Raw genomic sequence first — 19,816 nt, 5'->3', positions numbered from 1 at the left:
CATCTCTTTTAAATGAACATAAATATGGCTTTCAGTGCTATTTAGAGAAGAGCATAGATACAGCACACTAGGAAGAGAAGTAGAGAAAAGGAAAACAAATGTCACCTATTGAAATAAATTTTTAAGCCCAAGGTGGAGCTGTTCTGGCCCGGCATGCCAGGTCAGCAAACTGAAACTTAGATAACTATCATGTTACTGTAACTGCTGCACTTGACCAGAAATGCAGTATCTCCAGCCAGCATACCCAACTGCCAAGGATCTGTAATAATTTCCGTGTTCTAAATAAGGTAATATATGCAACCCTAGCCAATCAACTTAAAGCAAATATTCTTTCCTTATTCCCTGATTGATGTGCTAGCCTCTAAAGAAAATCTCCCTGACCTCCCAGCCAATCCTGCCCTGTTTCCATAATTGCCTCTTCTAATGCTCTGTAAAACCTCTTTTACCCAAACATCACTTGAGAACAGTGCTCCACTGGCTTCAGAGGCACTTTACTCTCCCAATCCATGGATTGACTTCCTGTAGACGACATCAAACTTATTACTAAATTATTTTAGATTTGTCATTTGACATACCAAAAAGAGTATCTGGTTGAAGATTTGGAGCAGACTTTATTAAACTCTATGGTTAGTTATTGCCAACAATTGTTTTAGACTTTAATTTGAGCTGAAATTGAATAAAAATGGTTATACAACATGGGGGTTTGTGGCACCAACTCACCTCGAAGTTGAAAATCCTCATATAACTATTGATATCCCCAAAACTACTATTGACTGGAAGCCTTACCAATAATATAAACAGTCAATTAACACATCTTTCGTATATTATAAATATTATATACAATAAAGTTAGGTGAGAAAAGAGAATATTATTAAGAAAATCATAAGGAAAATAAAACATATTTACACTATTTGTTGAAAACAATCCACATATAAGGGGACCCATGCAGTTCAAATCCGTGTTATTACAGTTGAGAGAAATATAGTTTTTAATGCTGACATCATGAAATAAAATTTATTTTTATAAAACAGATGGTTGTGGATTTTTGTCCCCCAAAATAATATTTTGTTAATGATGAAAATTTACAAAATAGAGAAAAATATATAAAGAGCAGTTCACCCAATTTCTCACCACCCAAATTTTTCACTGTCTATCTTGAGGCTTTGTCCACTTGTTTTGCAAAGTCACTTTCTTTTCCACTTAACATTTTATCACAGCTGGGCTGGGAATCTGCAGAAGGTATAAATGACAAAATAACCTTTTTGTAAAGTAGTCCATTAGCTTTTTATTTGGCCAACACACGACCAACTTGGTACAATCCCAAAGCTTACATGTTAGGATACTTCAGCCTTAAATATGGCTTATTGATAAGTATGTCAAATTTTCAGTGTTTTTGTTAGTGAGTGTGCATGTGTGTGTGTGTGTGTGTGTGTGCGTGTTATAAAAAAGGAGGTCAGGAACTGATGTGGTAGTGAAGGATCCACAACTTCCCCAAGCCAAACCCCCCTTTCTTGGTCATTCCCATCGCCTTCTCTTCAGGGACATCTGAGTATAAATGGAATAAATAATTAGCATAACTATCCAAGGAGACCCTGGGAATAATTACCATAACTGAAAAGAAACCTTCAGTTCAGTTGAAACTCAAAGCTGTATCTATTCCTCAAAGCTTCATTTCAGATACATTTCTCAGGTGATCCTTCACAATGCCCTACCATTTCTGAGGATATGCTGGTGAAACAGGATGACTTGGCCTGCCCCTGGCCATTGCTGCCATGGGTTCAATTTAAGCTTCTTCCATTGGCCACACACACACCCCCCTGATTCTCCAAAACTGTATCATTCTCTATAATTTACACTTTATGTGAACCCAAAAAGTCATCTCATACAGCCAGTCCAGTTTCCTCCACCATGTTCTAAGGATTTTCTCTGTGTGTGGGATTGGGCTACATGCTTTACTCACCTTATCCTGTTTTTCTCCATGCAATCCCATGAAGCCTCTTTATACACACAAGGAAAAGGTGATGAAACAACTTGCCCAAGATTACACAGCTATCATCTTATCTGGGGGCGTTTGTAGTCTTCTGCTAGGATTTCTGGGCGAAATGTTCCACTCCTGGCTCAGACAGGTGGATGTGTGTTTTAGGCAGGAATCATTGGTCCATGACTGTCCCTGCCTCCCGAATCAGCAGCATACTCATTGCTCTATTAGTATTAAGTGACTAAATGAAGCATAAGATATGTCCAGCCAAACTTGGCTTCATTTCCCCACCTAGTTCTCCTTAGGCATGTAGTCTTGGAAAAGTGATTTAAAACACCGGCCCTGCTTTCCCCATTTGTAAACTGAGGATGTTAAAATTTATCTCACAGGGTTATTTTCAGCATGTAATAAAATAGTTAGCATAAATCAGTTAGTGCCAGGCTAAAGTGAAGTGAATGTCTTATCAAGCATGGCTACTATTGCTGTTGTTATTCCACTGACAATTTTTTAAGAGTTTCTCAGAACGCTCACTATTTATCCTCATTCCCTTCACCTGTGGTTAGAGTCCTGCCACTTCTCTCTCAGGCCAATCCATCCCTCCTTCCCCTACTTCTCTCCACAGTTACCTTCTTGAGCCACCTTGGGAAGCAGCGTCTCTGACCCTAACCTGGTCTCTACCACCCACCAAAGCAGGCCTTCTTCCTGCAGTTGGAGCCGCAGGTCCCTCTGGGTTTCTCTCCACGCGCAGGCTGCAGAGCCAGGCTGGGCCACCTTGCCCTCTTGTGAGCGCGCCGGTTTCACCGTAAGTGCCCCCTTCCCTAGCACGGGTGGCGCAGGGGAGGTTGTGGGCCTTCTGGCTGCCCCAGCTGCACCGCTATGCTATCTCCCTCGCAGGCGGCGGGGCAGCAGTCAGGCTGGAACAATCTGCCTCTGTGGTTGCGCGTTCCGGGAGCTGGGCCATCCTACGGTGTGTGGCGCACACCACAGTCAGCTACTTCCATTGCTATCGCCACCAGCGCAAAAAGCACAGACTCCCTGGTATACCCAGGACTGGTAACTTTCGTGCCTCTGTGTCCCTTGGGACTCTCCTGGACCATCCCTCAGCAGGAGCTCTGTAGATAACCGGATAAGACTAAAGAGCCACTAGGATACAGGTAGGCAAAGACCCAGGGAGCTGTCTAGACAGAAGGGACCTTTTTAAGGATCATCCAGTTCACCTTTTTTAGGCATTTGGAGGAGAGTCTGTGCTACTCATTCCAGCAGCCACTAGCCACATGTGGCTACTAAGCACTTGAAATGTAGCTAGTCTGATAGAGGAAACTGAGGGGGGCAGCATATGTAAAATACTAATTGTATTTTGAAGATTTAGTATAAAAGAGTGAAATATCTAGAAATTTTTATATTGATTGCATGTTGAAATGATATATTTTTAATCTCTTGGATTAAATAAAAATAGTACTAAAATCAATTTTACATGTTTCTTTTTTATGCAACAGCTAGAAAATTTTAATTTGTGGCTGGAATTGGTGACTCGCATTTACTTCTGTTGGACAGCACTGTTATAGACTGTCGGTTTAAGAATCTGACCATCTCCCTTGAAAAATGCACAAATAAAATAGCGTGCCAATAATTTCAAAGGTGAAAGATTCCCTGGAGATTTACCACAAAATGGTTGAAAATTGAAATTGGAAGTCAACTCCTGACCCCAGTTTTTAAGTTATTGCCCCACCCATAGTTATCATTTTGCAGCATGGGAGCCAGCCATTAGAAGCACAGGAAAAATATTGCCAACTTCTCGGTGCCCTCATTCATTGGCATCTCTGCCACTCAGATTCGTGTTGGTAGATAATAATCCTCATGGTGGTGTGCTGCAGTCAACCCTGGATAAAGCATTAGGCCTCTACCTTCTACCTCTCATCCAATGTCACTGCATAATGGGACTGGGTAGATCTCTGTTCTCTCACCTGTAAAATGAGATGATTGAACTGCTAAAATTATGTAACTATGATTTTGTATTGAAGCAAAATTATACAAATCATATATCACTATATTCACTACCTTCTTAGAAAGTCAGTCAATTTCTTAAAAAGAAGGAAAAAGGAAGAAAAGAAAACTTGTGTTATTGATCTTCCAGCTCCAACAGAAAACTCCTCTGCTGTTACATGTGGAGAAGGAAAAAAAGCTCTTTGATATCAAAACTGAATTTAAATGCCATTTCAATTGAAAATTCAAAGTTTATGTATAGCTTAATAGCTTCAGTAAAATTATTAACAAAAGTAAAATCTAAATGATTTTAAGGAAATTGGTCCCTCAGATTCCTTAACTTTCCTATCTCCTTGACATGCCTTGCTTCTGGAAGAGCCCACCTACCCACTCTCCACACACACCTACCAAAAGGGTGAGGGTAGAAGGGGCTAAAACTTACTTACTTTGCTCTGTTTTTGAGTTGTTCCTTCATTTTGTCTTCCCCATTGTCCAATAAAACCAAACACTTTCCTTTTCTTGCACCCATCACAGTGCCTGACTCTACAGGTGAGTGAATTCTGTAAACTGATGACAATGAGGGGTGTGGCCAATAGGAAGAACTAGCTCTTCATTCATTTCCTTACAGAATATCATTCACATTCCCCCAGCAGAGCCCAGCCCATGCCTCTGCTGTGAACCTTCACCCTAAACCCCTATCTTCACCTCTCGCTGACACCTGCTTTATAATTTATGAACTCTTTGACCTTGAATGAGTTCTCAACCCTTCTAGATGTCAGTTTTCTCATCTCAAAAACAGAAAAAAACAACAGTGCCCAAAACCTCTCTCTCTCTTAATTATTCCACTTGATTTTAGTTTCAACCTCTGGATGTCAGACAAGCTCTTTTCTGCATGACAATCCCACAGAAGGATAGTTAGAGACAAAGGGTATATCTTTCTTGAGTGATTTCTTCTTCAAGATAATCACTGTCAGATTCTTAAACATTTATTTCTTTAAAAAAAAATTGGTCTCAAGTTATTTCACTCTCACTGTCACTTGCTTTTGGAAGTATTCTGGCTAGTCTGTTTCTTAAAGGAAGGATTCAGCATCTAAGGGCGTGTTAACTAAGAGCAGCATGACAGTGTGTAATAGTAATTGCTTTCATTTTTGTGGGCTTGCTCTGTGCCAGGCACTGTTCTAAACACTCTTCCTGGGTTAACTTGTTTACTCTTCAATAAAGTAGGTCTGATTTTATTCAAACTGGATATGAGAAAACTGAAGGAGAGAAATATACAAAAAGCACGGGCATTGCATCTACTTTTACAAGGACCCCATAAATGTTATTTATAGAGTTAAAGAAACTGAATTTATGGAACTAAATATGAAAACGACTACAAAGTGCTTAACACGTTTAAGGCATTCAGTAAGTGTCCATTACTTGGCAACTTTTTAAAAATTATATTTTAGAGTATGACGTTTCATTGCCCTCACACTAACAAGAAATACATCAATGTCCATTCATCTACTCATTCCTTTGCTTTTACATTCATTCAACAAACACCTGGGAATAAAAGATAAATAAGGCATGCATAAACTCACTCTCCTAGGAACTCTTACCAGTGTCTAGTAAGAGAACAATGAGTATGTAGGCCACAGCTCGGGCAGGAAGTGCTATGAGAGAGGGAAGCACACAGTTACATTACTAGAAAGTACTTGAAGGCATGTCCATCTCTGACTCCCTGGGTAAAGAAAGCTTTCCAGAGGAGACAGTACCTGAGCTGAACCTAAAATGATAAACAGGAGTTAGCTAGGAAAAGTGGAATACACAGCAGTACAGATAGGAAAAAGTTCAAGTTAAACTGTAGAACTGGATCATAGAATCTAGGTAGAAAGTGGCTGAAGATGAAAAAGTCAGGGAGGTGATGGCCACATCACAGAGAGACTCATAGCCTAAGAACTCAGACCAAGGGTGTAGCAGGGAGAAGAATTTTAAGCAGGGAGACCAGTCTTGATCAGATGAATCCTGTTGTTTTAGCTAAATTAAGTAGGAGTGGCCAAGGTTAAAGGCATTGAGATGAGTAGTGTGGAAGCAGGAAATATTAGAGGCAGAATCCACAGGAATTAAAATGTGATAAATTAATTGGAAGGAAAAATTGAAGCTGACATTAAGGTTCCTGGATTAGACAAAGTAGGTACCAATGCCCTTCACTGAAATAGAAAGAAGGGATACATTGGAGGCAGGGAATGAGTTCATTCTGGGCTATGTACGAAGTTAGTTTGAGGTCCTATGTCACACATCGTTGAAGATGCTCAGTAGTCAGCTGGCTATGTGCATGTAGAGCTCAGGAGAAAGGCATGGAGTGGCGATGAATCTGTAATTCCCTCCTATTATCCCTGTCTCCCTTCACCTGCAGGGTGAGAAAAGCCAAGAGTGGGTAAGTAATCACTCAGGCAGAACAGGTAAAGTGGAAAGAAAAACTTGAAAAATGGCAACTTTTGGTGGTTTGGGGAAGAGCTATCTGTAAAAATACCTTAGAACAGATAAAATGTCGTGGGTTAGAGAAAGAAAAACAGACAAAAAACAACCCAGCAAGAGGAATCCGTTTCACAGAGGAGAAGCTGGAGTTCAGTAGAGATATATTGTTCATATAGCTAAGGGAGAGGACATATACCTGAACCTTAAACATAAGCAAAGAAACTGGAATGGAGTATTCAGGCCCCTGAAGGTGGCCAGTACCACTCTATGCTGGTAAACAGATTAATGAACCAATGTCTCTCAAGCTGGTAGCAGAACTTTTCTGTGGGCCCAATGATGCATGACGCAGCCCAGACCACTTTCTGATTTTCCCACCATCTCTGTCTTGACAACTCGCTGGGATTATTAAGGATTTATTTTGTGAAAGGCAGTGGGAGAAAAGAGAGAAGACCAAGATCATTTGAGAGCTCACCATGATTAGATGTCATATCATTGCATCTTTATTACATGCAAAGAACTTAGAATAATGCCTTGCATATAATGAGAACTTAATGAATACTGTTTGGAAAAATGAGTCTTTCTCAGAGTTCTAAAGAGGCTTCTGTACTATGTGGTATGATCTAAGGTGAAAGACCTTGCACTACTGCCTTCACAGAGAATGGGTGTGCTAACAGTTGGTGAGGACACTCCTTCACAATGAGGTATACGATCCCTGTTCACTGCACCCATGGGAGGTCTGACCTGGTTGACTCAGCCAAGCTATGATGGTCTGAAATTTCTCAGCATGGTTCCAGGCTACCTTAGAGCAGAGTGCAGTTCATTCAGACATAATGTCAGAGTTCTAAAAATTAACTCTGGTAGTCCTTGGGCCTTGTAAGTTGTCTTCCTCCCCCAATTCCCTATGACAGATATTCTCTAATTTTGTTATTAAAAAAAAGTTCTAAGGTTTTGGCTCATTTACTCTCCTCCTTCCTTTTCTGCCCCCAGTGTGGATGTATGGTGCAGTTCACCTATAACAACTTCAACTTTACAAAAAGCTGTCAGCTTATCTGGAATGTATATTATTTGGTGTAACAATTTTTACAACATTTGTATATTGGTAACGAGAAAGACCTGGTAAGCCATGCAGCACCTACTGCACATTTCATCTGACAGTACTGTCAAATGGAATCAGGCATTACGATGGGAAAATTTGAGGTACACAAGATACCTGAAACTTCTGTCTACCCTCACCATTCACAATGTAGAGAAACAAGACATGACCACCTACTATTGTGCCTTCTGGTAGGTGTACGGTAGCAGACATTAGGGACATATCATTCGATACATGGTCACTGATTCTTCACTCATTATTATGAACTTGGAAACCCCAGTTACCACCTATGTTCTTTTATACAGTTTTCACATGGGTGACTTCATGTAGAGTTTCCAAATTCTATATTTTTTGAAGAGGAAGCTTTGAATAAATATGTACAAATGATCAGCCTCATCTTTTCTATGATTTCCTCTCTTCCCAACAGGCTCTCTCCTGGCACTCATATTTATTTATCTGGGTCAACCCCCACTCACTCTATTTTATTTTCTTCCAAGATATATATACCACATTATTTCTGTGACTTCTTTTGTACTAGTCAATGTACATTGAAGTTTTTTTTTTGATCTATCTATTTCCTTTGGAAAAATAGTTATTAGATTAAATGTTATTCACTTTCCTGGAGGTTAAAATATAACAAACACACCATGATCTAACCACAGGCAAAACAGACTAAAGTAATATATAAAATGCATGCCCTGTTGTGGGGATATTTGATTTTGCACCAAACTTATAAACACTGCCACTTATTGAAACCAAGTGAAAGTCTACTTTGGATTGGAGTTTGAAGAGTAGGTCATTTTCTGGCTTTAGATTCCATTCATCCAACAATAAATGTTTCATTGACTCCTCTGAGCCAGGCATTGGGCACAGCAGAAATTACAAATCTCACATGCTCTGTCAAGGCTAGAGGTTGCTTCTGTAGAGCTTTTTTTCTGCTAATGGACTGCCATCAAGCATAAAAATGACCATCCCCAATTTAAATATATCTTATGTTTATAAATTTCTCATGAATTCTGGTTACACATAGCTCAACTCATGATTCACAGTTTGTTATTGTTTTGCCAAGACAAATATTATCTTTGCTTTCTTCATATACAATCTTATTTACATAAAACATATAAAAGTAGATTTGCTCTGGTACAAAGAGTTGAGGGACAAATGATGCTTAGATATGTCTTCTCAAATAGCTCTTATACTTTCTGATTCTTTAATAGTTCAAAAATTATCTGGCTACACATTTAGTATAGCAAAGTGGTTAGAATCTAGGTCTCCTGTATCACAGAAATCCAGGTCTGACCTGGGCTCTGACACTAATGGTGTGGCAAGGCCAAAAACTTTTCTAGCCCAGTTCCTCACTTACAGAATAAAGATCCCCTTAGTTACCTTATGGGTTGTTGTAAAGGTTCTTGAGATGATGCATAATAAGGGTTTGTCCCATGCTTGGCACATTGTGAGAGGTCAGTAAATGTTAGCTAATAAAAAAAAACAAAACAAAATAACAACCAGCATACATATACGTACAGTAACATACACACACAACACGTACATATACTTTTGTATGTTCAGGGCTTACACCACATCTATCAGAGTATGGCGGCTGACTGTTATAGTTTAGTTGAAGAGAGATTAACTAAATACGAAGAAACTCATAAATAGTTATCCCGTATCAGTTTGAATTGAAGTTTTCAACCATGATTCCCTGTAGTTTTGACTTACACATAGCTGCGAAGGACAGTGGCTTTGTACATGGAGTAAACAAGTCCCATTAGGGGAGAAACAAGTCTAAATTTAAAGTTATTTACTCCTCCTTCCTGTCTCCTTTTGGCTAAAGTGAGCTTCATCAGGGACACTTTGGCCACACACACCAGACCTGTCCTAAGTAAGCATTTGCCAATTAAATGGTTAGTCATGTTGTTGATTCGTGGAAACATTAGGATATTGTTAGAATGTATAGCATTAAATGCAATAGGGGCTCAATTAATGTCTATTGAAGTGAGATTGATATTTTGATTATTATTGAGGCATTCACATTACCTATTGGGTGGGGGATTTTGTCTAGATGGATGCCCAAAATATCCTGATAATTTTGGCTCAACTTATTTTCTTTCATACCTGAAATGAGTGAGACAAAATTAGTCTGTATAATAGAAGTAGCATTACGTTATCTAATTAATGCTGAATAAAGTCTAAGAAAATCTTCAAAATTACTATTTTCATAGTGAAAATATTAGTACTGTAGGAAAAGCGAAGTCTGTTATAAAGGAGTCATCTTGTAAAAAAACGTAACTCAAAATATTGCTAGGCCTACCTGGAAATCCATGTTGTCTGTTTTGTTTATTCATTTTTTTTCAGCCCCATGAATGGGTTCAGAGAGGTAGCCTGGAGTAGAGGAAAGGGAACAACTTTGGAGTGGTCTCCTCCCAACACTGGGATTGTGAATATTTTTTTGGTCGCTCTTGTAGTCCCTAATTGTGTAATAGAAAACTTTGATTATTTTTGAATTTTACTTTAAAGTTTATTTTTAAAAAGACTTCATGTTTTATAATATTAAAAATAGCTCTGCATATTATTGAGTCTTAAAGACAAAGCCCTGTAATGGGCTCTGTTTTGAGCACTTTTTCTCCCCTCTTTTCTGAAAACTTTTGTTTCTTTTACAAAGCAAAATCTTGTTTTCTTTCTCAACTCCAGCTGATCCTGTCTGCCAAGTTAGAGACTGAGTTAACGCTTTGAGCTCTCAGGGTAGCTTATCTGACTTGTATCTCTCTCTCCTTTTTCCCAGGCAGCACAAATAGGAAGTATTACAGATAGTGGCAAAAATAGTCTTCTTATTAGCACTGCACTATGACTTTCTATCTTCTCTTTTGTTCAGATGCAGATGCAGTAATGAGATTTTCACAAGCAAAATTGCACCTATTGTTGCATACTACCGAGGTTTCCTTCCCCAAAGTTGTTTGGCACTTTTATTGCCTGAGGAGGTGATCCTCTATCTTTCTCAGAAGGCTGCTAGAAAAATCAGCCTCATGTGATCTTCACCTAAAAGTAAGAAGATAGTCTTTCAATTAGGATTCTGTGTGTCCCCTACTTTAGGGACACTGATTTCTTACCCAGCAGAGGACAAGAGTGGATGCTGAGGGGCAAAATGTGTAAACTTCACTGAATGACTTCAGCTTTCCCCTCAAGATCCACTCTCCACATTTCTCTACCCTGCTCTGTGTCCCAGGAGGTGAAACCCTATACATTACCCTAATGGGCATCTTTGCTCTCTGATTTCCATCTGCTTTTGGCCAATGGAAATTGAATTTTGAAGGAACTAGGACTGTGTCACCTGATAAAAGCATTCCTTCCCTGGGCAATAGAGTTCTCAAACCTGTGGATCCAGGGTCCTGGGCAAAAAGAAACAAATTCCTCCAGTGGGTTAATTGGTGTAAAAGAATGGCTGATTCCACCTCCACCTCTTCATTTCTGGACATTGGCGTTCTGGCTATGAGATAGATGGCACTGTATATTGGTCACTGGGGGAAGATACAGCCAATATAAGGTTACCTGTTCAGAAGGAAATTCTGACCTTAGTCTCCTCCCACTTTCCAGTTTCCTGCTGATGCTTCTGTCAACTGCTCCCAAACAGCAACCAGAGGATAAGAAAGATCATTAACATGGCCCGTGAAGGTGAAATTTGTAAAACGCAGTAGAAAGTAAAGAATAATGGAGAGTTCATCTGGAGGAGCAAAAAGAAGAAATCAAGCAGACGGTCATATAAGTGGGTTATGTTTGCCTCCAAATGAGTATAACAAGTTAGGGAGTAGGATGATTTTATCTAGTTTGTTTCTTTTCACTTTTCACAAAGCCACCAAGATCTTATCTCTAACAGAACAGGAAGTACTACTCTTCCTTCAGTAACAAAACAGGAAATTAGACAGTATTGAGAAATTATTAAATTCCGTATTTTTCTAGTTGATTAACTGAATAGAGAAGACCATGTAGATTATTTATAATGCTTTTGTTGTTGGGTTAAATAGTAAATTTATGGGTATTTGTTGGCTTACTATAAATTATTAACACATAAATAGAAGAACATAAATAACATAAAAAGATCTATGATTATATTATTTTGTATATAAATGATTAGAGTGCCTTATGAATCAATATTATGATTAATCCAATTCTGCATTCTTGATATCCTTTAAAGCAATAAATAAGTGTCAAGTAATGAATCATAATGTAATTCTGTTGCATTTATTTTTTAATTTATAACTTAAAGTTACAGAACAATTACCAAAAATTTATAGTTATATTCTGAAAGTGGTAAAATTAGAATCTGTGGACAGCAGATTTCTTTGACTCTACTTTTCTTCACTTAATCAATGGAAAACAAAGAATTCGTTTATATGTACAGATTTGAATATACGTCTGTTCTCTCAAGGAGCTCAGTTCTATATAAAATAAATAAATATAATTTGATGTTCTGTTGAGAATATAATAATAATAGCTATTATTTATTAAATATTCCTCATGTGCTAGACACTGTTAAACACATAATATACTTTATGTTATTTAATCCTAATAATAATACAGAAGGATAGCTATTATTAATATAATCTCAATTTTATAGATATTTTATAGATACAAATATAAAACTTTAATAAATGAAGTAACTTGATAATAAGCAAGGCTGAGATCTGAATTCATATCTGTCTGATTACAAAATCTATGTTCTTGATGCCAGAGAGATGAGTAAGACAAAAAGACAAAACAAAAGTTTTGAAGGAGATATTATAGGGGAAAACAGACAATTTAACCATCTATTATATGCTTAGTGTTTTTTTTTTACCTGCAGCATGAAGTTCTCTTCTCTAGAGTCATATGAAATTATTTAAATTGATGCCTTCAGTGTTTACTTAGAGAATCTTCAAAGAATTCTATGCAATTTAATTATGCAGTGAATTTTTTTCTGACCTTAGGGTTCTAGGATTTTTTTTAGAAAAAAAAAAAATGGACATAAAACCTATTTATAGAGCAAAAGAAAGGCATCAAGATGGAACACAAAGACATGTTTCTTGATTATTGCCTTTGGTGCTGCATTCTCCCACTTTCAATCTGCCAGAAAGTATAGAAATATTATCTAAAGGCAGATGGCAAAGAAAATAAAGGACTGCTAGGTTAATCATGGTGTCTGAACATTCATGTTAGAAATCAGTTCTACTTTGCTGAATTTAAGATGTTCCTGGGCACACTCATGACTTCACTGGTAATGCCCAAGGGTTACTCAGAATTGGAATAACTTTAAGTGATGAAAACATGAGCATTAGGGCCTGTGGTGGATAGAAGATGATTGTGCCCCAGCTTGGAGAGAATGGGTTTATAGAGGAGGCAAAATTGAAAATTGAAAATTGAATCAAAAATTTTTGGAGGCATTTTTTAGGCTTCTAAACAGAGCCTTAGTTGATTTACTATGTACAGTTCAGAAATTTGTGATGCAAGTGTGTCCTTTTTCATTTTTGATACCCACTTTCTCTACTATATTTAAGTGCCCACACAGGATGTACAGCTACTCAGTTCAACATTCCGAGATTCAGTCTGTCTCTCAGCATCGGTTTAAGAAAGGTGCATAGCACAACACCTGACATAACTCGGAAGCTCAGTGGATTCCATGACCTTCACCTCCTTCCTCTCTACTTTGTGCCTTTGTTGGAGCAGGCTGAGAACAGAGCTACTGTTGAGAGGTCTAGTTTTGGATTTGGATCTATATGATTTTAGTTCTTTGACTTGAATAATATCTATGACATCTGTAGACAGAGGAGCTCTGACCTTTGGTCATAAACTACATTCGGCTTGGATATCTGAGAAGCATAATCCATGGGGACACTGATTCTGTGGAGACCTTCTGTAAAGAGCACTATTAGAAGTTGCATGGCAACCTCTGTACTCTTCCTAAGAGGTGAGGAGGCAGCTCTCCCACCTCTACACCAAGCAAGGGGATTTCCCAGGCCTTGGGACCATGGGTATGTATGAGGGGTCATAGAATTGTTTGACCTGGGTCATGAAGGTTTGGTGGGCAAAGAAACCAGTGATGACTCTCAATTTAATAAGTCAAAAGATGACATCAGGTCATAGCAGATTTGGTAACTTGGATCCAGTCTCCTACTAAAATCAACTAAATTAATCTAATGAAATAATAAAAATAAAAAAGAATCTTCCTGAAAGTTTCTCATAGCTAATAAGATAGTAAGGTATGAATAACTTTTACTTTAGTAAATGGACTGGTTATTTTGGTGTCATACAGTTGTAGGTAAAGTTCCCATATGTTGCTGACCAATTAACAACCATGGAAATGACTGATCTGTGTACCAGACCCTGAGCTACCCATTTTCCCTGATAATACTCTGGAACACTCCCTCCCTCTCCTCTTTCAGGTATCCTATCTAATCCTCAGTCTCCTTTTGGGATGCACAGTGTGAGCAGACAGGATGTTAAGGCTACAAATATTTATCTGTTCTTCGCTCTGGAACTGTGAATTTGTTTCCCTACTTCTCAGATTGGTTGAGGGAGTTTTCAAAAACTAATGTTTTATTTCTTGATTTTTTTTTATTAAAAATACTATTATTTTGTTTATAACGGAAATTGGATAAAGAAAATGAAAGCAACAGAATATTTTTATTTCAGTAGCAGGAAGGAAGCATATATTTTCACTGTATCCAGCTATAACATTTTGCACACACACAGATACTTATAGAGAGCAGATCAATCTTTTGAAAATCAGATATTTACTTGAAAAAAAAATAAACGAACCCTGTTCAAGGTCAATTACAGGCAAAGAATTGCAACCACAAGGAACGTAAAAATTCTTTCTGCTCCTCTTTGGTCTCTAAGATAAATTTCACAGAAGTAGATACAATGACCCAATATAATGACCCCTACAGTATCAATGGAACCATGAAAATAAGCATACATAATCCTTATCATGACTGCAACCACATCCTTCCCAACATTAAGCAACCTCCTTCTTGAGTCCAGACCTGAGCCCTGGCTAGGCCTCAGACTCAGGCTGTAGCACTTCCTGTGCTTTTCAGGTTGATGCCTCAGTTTCAGAGAAAAGAGAAAAGGGAGTCAGATGGTTATCAATTGTACCCTGGCAGATGCCAGTAATTGTGCCCCTAAATGCTGGATTTGACATTGTTTTCTATAAACTTGAGTTCTCATTTAGAGACTAAGTATGCTGAAAGGCCTGATTATCTCAGAAAGAGGAGAGGTCTATTCTTTTATTTCCCAGAAATTTTCAGTAATTATGAAAAGCTTAGGCTGAAGGTACTAGCAATGAACAAAATGGAATGCATATTTCACTCCCACGGCTGCCAGATAATGTGCTAGATGTCTTATGTGTTCAGAAGCTTATGTGAATCATAAAATCCTTGCAATAAACCTGTTTCATGGAAGAAAGAATTAATACTTAGATGGGAACAATAATCTTTCTAAACAAATAGTTTGTGCTGTTTCAATTGCGCTGTTGGACCACTTTGAATATTCTAGTGTTTATGAACTTTATAAGAATATACTGTGACATTCGTGGGAAAATATAGGTTGTTCCAGACTTGCTTCCCAGCTCAACAAAGCCTGGTAAAAACAGAATGAGCAGTTTCTCAAGGAGCCATGGCTAAAGTGTTGCCTTGGGAACATGTCTTTCTGGAAAGTCTGCCCTGGACCCTTCCCCCAAATGGAGAAGGAAAGGCTAAGGAAATTACACATCTTCTCTGTTTCGTAAACTTGCTTTAGCAGGAAATACCATGGGTGGGGTACATGGAGAAAGCTCAAAATACCATAGCTGGGACTTAAATACATAATTAAAATATGCAATGAGTATAATGTTTTGGAAATTTGTAGCCAGAATACTTTTATTCTCACACATAAGTCAGGTCCCCTAGAGCCCTTCCTCTGTTAAGAATAAACCATGAGATTTACCACCCATAGAAGGAGATTTAACTCCCATAGAAGGAGATGGTGACTGTGACCAAAATAACTTTACTTTTTGATTTTCTTTTATTTATTTTTCCCACATTTATTAAGTTATAATTGATATATTACACTGTGCAAGTTTAAGGGGTACAAATACAAAATGTCCATAAGCAACAAAAGCAAAAATAAACAAGTAAGATGACATTAAACTAAAAAGCTTCTGTACAGCAAAGGAAACCATCAACGAATGAAAAAGCAACCTATGGAATGGTATAAAATATTTGCAAATCCTATATGGATAAAGGGTTAATATCCAAAATATATAAAGAATTCATAAACTCAATAGCAAAAAGATAAACAACCCAATTTAAAATTGGGCGGAGGAACTGAATAGACATTTTCCAAAGACATACAAATGGCAAACAGATATATGAAAAGGTTCTCAATATCACTAATCATCAGGAAAATGAAAATCAAAAGCACAATGTTTTATCAATTTACACCTATTAGAATGCCTATCATTAAAAAGACAAGAGCTAACAAGCATTGGTGAGGATGTAGAGAAAGGGAAATACTTGCTCACCATTGGTGAGAATGTAAATTTGCACAGCCACTATGAAAAACAGTATGGAGTTTCTTCAAAAATTAAAAATAGAACTCCCTTTATCCAGCAATCTCACTTCTGAGTATATATCCAAAGGAAATGAAAATAAGATCTTTAAGAGATATCTGCATTCCTATGTTTATTGCAGCATTATTCATGGTAGCCAAGATATGGAAACAACCTAAGTGTCTATCAACAGATGAATGGATAAAGAAGATGGGGTATATATACAACAAAATATTATTTAGCAATGAGAAAGAAAGACATTTTGTCTTTTGTCACGACTTGGATAAACCATGAGGACATTATGTTAAGTGAAATAAATCATATAGAGAAAGACAAATAACATGTAATTTCACTTATATGTAGAATCTAACAAAGCCAAACTCATAGAAACAGAGAGTAAAATGGTGATTACCAGAGGGTGGGGGGAAGTGGAAGTGGGAGATAATGGTCAAAGAGAATAAACTTCCAGTTATAAAATTAACAAATTCTGGGGGCCTAATGTATAGCATGGTAATTATAACTAATGCTACTCTATCATATACTTGAAAGTTGGTGAGTTCACTTTATGAGTTAATCATTAGAGAGTGGGCTTGAAAGTAAGGTTTAGTTAAAAAAATAAAGGGTTTTCTAAATTTTCAAATCTCCTATTTAAACGGCAAAGGGCAAGCCTTGCAAACTACGAGCACGTAATTTTACTAGATGTCTGGATACAGATAACTGGGGATGCGATGTCAGAGAAGTCAACATCTGCCCTAGAGGAAGAAGTAGCACTGCTGGCTGCTATGTGTTATAAGATAAGGAGGACATACTAAGTGAAGGTGATTTTCTGGTTCCCTTGCCTTCAAGGGTTTCATCCAAGAAAGAATGTAGAAACTTCAACAGAAAACCAAAGTAGATGGAGGGAGAACCTGAGAACATCTAGGAGGTAGGTGTTAAGCTTCCCCAACATGGCCATGGTAGATAGATTATCAGTGGACGGCATCTGCAAGGACAAGCCCAAATCAGCACCACTTTTTCACATAGGATGCACATGTAGGAGACTCAAGTGCCTCTCAGGGTCTCTACGAGGGTGAGTGGTGCTAATGCAATCAAGACATGCAGTACCTGGAATTTGGGTGAGAAGCAGCGGAGTGCAAAATTCCCCCCCCCCCCCGCCCCCCGCTCCCAAGGACTTGGTGTAGAGTCGGTAGTGGTGGGCTCAAGCTGGTTATTGCACCAGAAAATTCAGAAGATGAGGCCAAATCTCAGGGCAAAGAGCTGGAAGTCTAGAAAGATATAGAGGGTGGCAGGAGGATGACTGTAAGCACTCACACTCCTCCTGTATATAGTGATATCATCCTGGGGATGAGCCAAGACAGAAAGAGAAGCACAGAAAACACAAAGAATGCACAAAAAGAGATTGAGCTAATGTGAAAGAGACTTTTCTAAACTGGAGGAAACTATTTCATATATAGATAAAATATAGCATTTTTTTTTTTTTAAGAACATGAGTTCCAGAGTCAGACCCTCTGGTGCAAATTACTCTTTTGCCACTTACTCCTGTCAGGCCCTGGACCAGATGCCTGCGCTGCCAAAGTCTCCATTTTATCATCTGAAAAATGGGAACAATAGTTAGATCATCTACTGAATAGGTCTTGTGAAGATTAAATGAGATAATGGAACCAAAATATTTGTAGCACAGTGTCTGCCACATAGAATGTCTTCAATTATCATGAGCTATTAATATTATAAGTAATATAAAAATGCCATTTTCTGAAGTGTTTAAAATAATAAATTAAAGATAAAATGTACTTTTTTTACTTTCATGTTTGAAATAATTAATAAATAAAAATAACTTTTTCCAAGAAACATTTCTAAAGCGGCTATTGAGCTTCCTGTTTGTCTCATAGCAGTTAAAACCCTTTGCTATTGTTTAGGGAAATCCCCACTTTAGGAGTCTTGGTGAGAATTTATCTCCTACTGTAAAGAGGAAAATGCCAGCTACTTTTTCTCAGCCTTCATTACAACCAAAGTCAGGTAGGTAATGTAGGCTCAACCAATTAGACACACTCCCCACAACAGCCCCCCCCCCCCCCCCAACACAAATGCTGGAGTTGCAGGATCTGGAAGGAAATGTCTGACAGTGAATGGAGGTGCAAGGAATCTACCTCTGGGGTGACCATGTCTGTCCCAGCAGCAACAGCACCCAGACTCCAGAGCCAACTGCTTATAGCAGCACTGGCCCACAGTGCAGCTTCAGTGTCTCTCTCTTCCTTCTCCTTCCAAGGAAGCACCCCCATGCAGGAAAAGAGTGAGCCTTTCTAGTCGTAGACCGCAGGCCTTCTGGTATACTTCGCTATATGTTCAACTTCCTAGTGTTGATTGTTGGAAAAGAGGGAAAATAAGGCAGTTGCCTCAGGAGAAAAATCCAGCCATCTGAGCCAGCCCCTTCTTCTCTTTTCTCCTTGTAAAGACCTAATCTAATATGAGTTGAAAACTGCTCCACGCAATATGTGATAGGGCTAGACGTAAGTTTCAGGGACAACCTCTGCCCAAGGTTAAAGAAGTTCTAGTACACACAAAGACTTCAGAGACAGCAATGTGGGAATCATAAAACACAAATGAAGAAGATTAGCTAAAGAAACGATGGAGGGAGACTTGTTGAAAACATGGTGAAGTGAGAGACATCCTCAGATCTCTCCCCTTGAAACAACAATAAGCTGAACATCTAAAACTGAACAAAAAACACACAAACTGCACACCAGCATGTCTGAGTGTGGGATCCGTGCATAAGAGCTATCACAGGTCAGAACCCCAGGTGTCTGGCAGTAGATTAGGAGGAATAAAGAAGCTGTCTCTCACAGCTTCTGGAGCTCCTTGCAAAAGGAGAGGGAGGGGTGAAGGTGCCAGCAGCAGAGTCCAGTCATCAGAGTAGAAAGTGTAGAAGTGGGCAAGACCACAGAGGAACAACAGTAAAATTTTATCTGTTGTAAAACCCAGGCTGAGCTGCAGCCCCCAACTCCCAAACCAGATAGTCCCTTCCCCAATATCCTCTGAGACCAATCATAGCGGAGCCCCAGGGGAATCTGAGCAAATGCTGCCTAGATTTTCGCTGACATTGACAGGGACTGAAACAGGGTAGTGAGTGTGATTAAATATTTACAAGAAAATTTAAAAAGGCATTATTTAGGATTTAGATAAAGCAGGGATCCAAGAAGTTTAGATACCACCTACTGGAAACAAACAAACAAAAAATGCCTTCTTTGTAGCAGGCTAAAGAAAGAACTTTATATAATAAATCTTCTTTCTGGAAAAACACAAAATACAATTCTATTAATGCCCAGGTAGAGTAATAGTCCATTAAACACCATGAACAACCAAGGTAACCAGGTATCACAGAAGGAAAGTGAAAAATCTCCAGAAACTAAGCTTATAGACATAGAAATATGTGATTATGACAGATAATTCAGGAGGGAACTTCTGAAAAAACTCGGTGAGTTTCGAAATGAGCCATATCAACAATTTCAGGAATATTAAAACAACTAGATGAGCAGAGAAAAGAGATTGAAACTCTCGAAAAGAACTGAATAGATCTTCTGGAAATTAAGAACACACTGTAAGAGTTGAAAAACTGAAACGGCAAGGTTGGGAAATAGAGTCGACCAAATGGAAGAAAGGATCAGTGATATTAAAGACAGAAATCTAGAAATAAATCAGAAGGAAGAAGAGAGAAACTGAAGAGTGAAAAATTAAAAAAAAGCAAAAC

General features: G+C 38.3%; 1 long non-coding RNA gene across 7 annotated transcripts in view; it reads right to left on the bottom strand.

Annotated features, from left to right (window-relative positions):
* Positions 1-859: 859 nt before the first annotated feature.
* The window catches only part of LOC118610786, a 36,827-nt gene continuing 17,870 nt past the window's right edge, over positions 860-19,816 (bottom strand). The window contains exons 4-7 of one of the 7 annotated variants that reach the window (XR_004954073.1): positions 9,823-11,229; positions 9,549-9,626; positions 3,883-8,986; positions 860-2,113 (exon numbers count right to left, since the gene is read on the bottom strand). This is a non-coding gene — a long non-coding RNA (uncharacterized LOC118610786). Of the gene's footprint in view, positions 2,114-3,882; positions 11,230-19,816 lie in introns of all 7 variants that reach the window. The other 6 variants (XR_004954074.1, XR_004954072.1, XR_004954075.1 and 3 more) reach the window with 6 other exon arrangements.

The sequence above is a fragment of the Rousettus aegyptiacus genome, unplaced genomic scaffold, assembly GCF_014176215.1.
Source record: "Rousettus aegyptiacus isolate mRouAeg1 unplaced genomic scaffold, mRouAeg1.p scaffold_m13_p_13, whole genome shotgun sequence".
Lineage (NCBI taxonomy): Eukaryota > Metazoa > Chordata > Mammalia > Chiroptera > Pteropodidae > Rousettus > Rousettus aegyptiacus.
Note: the sequence above shows the minus strand (reverse complement) of the source record. Positions and strands in the feature narration are given on the sequence as shown.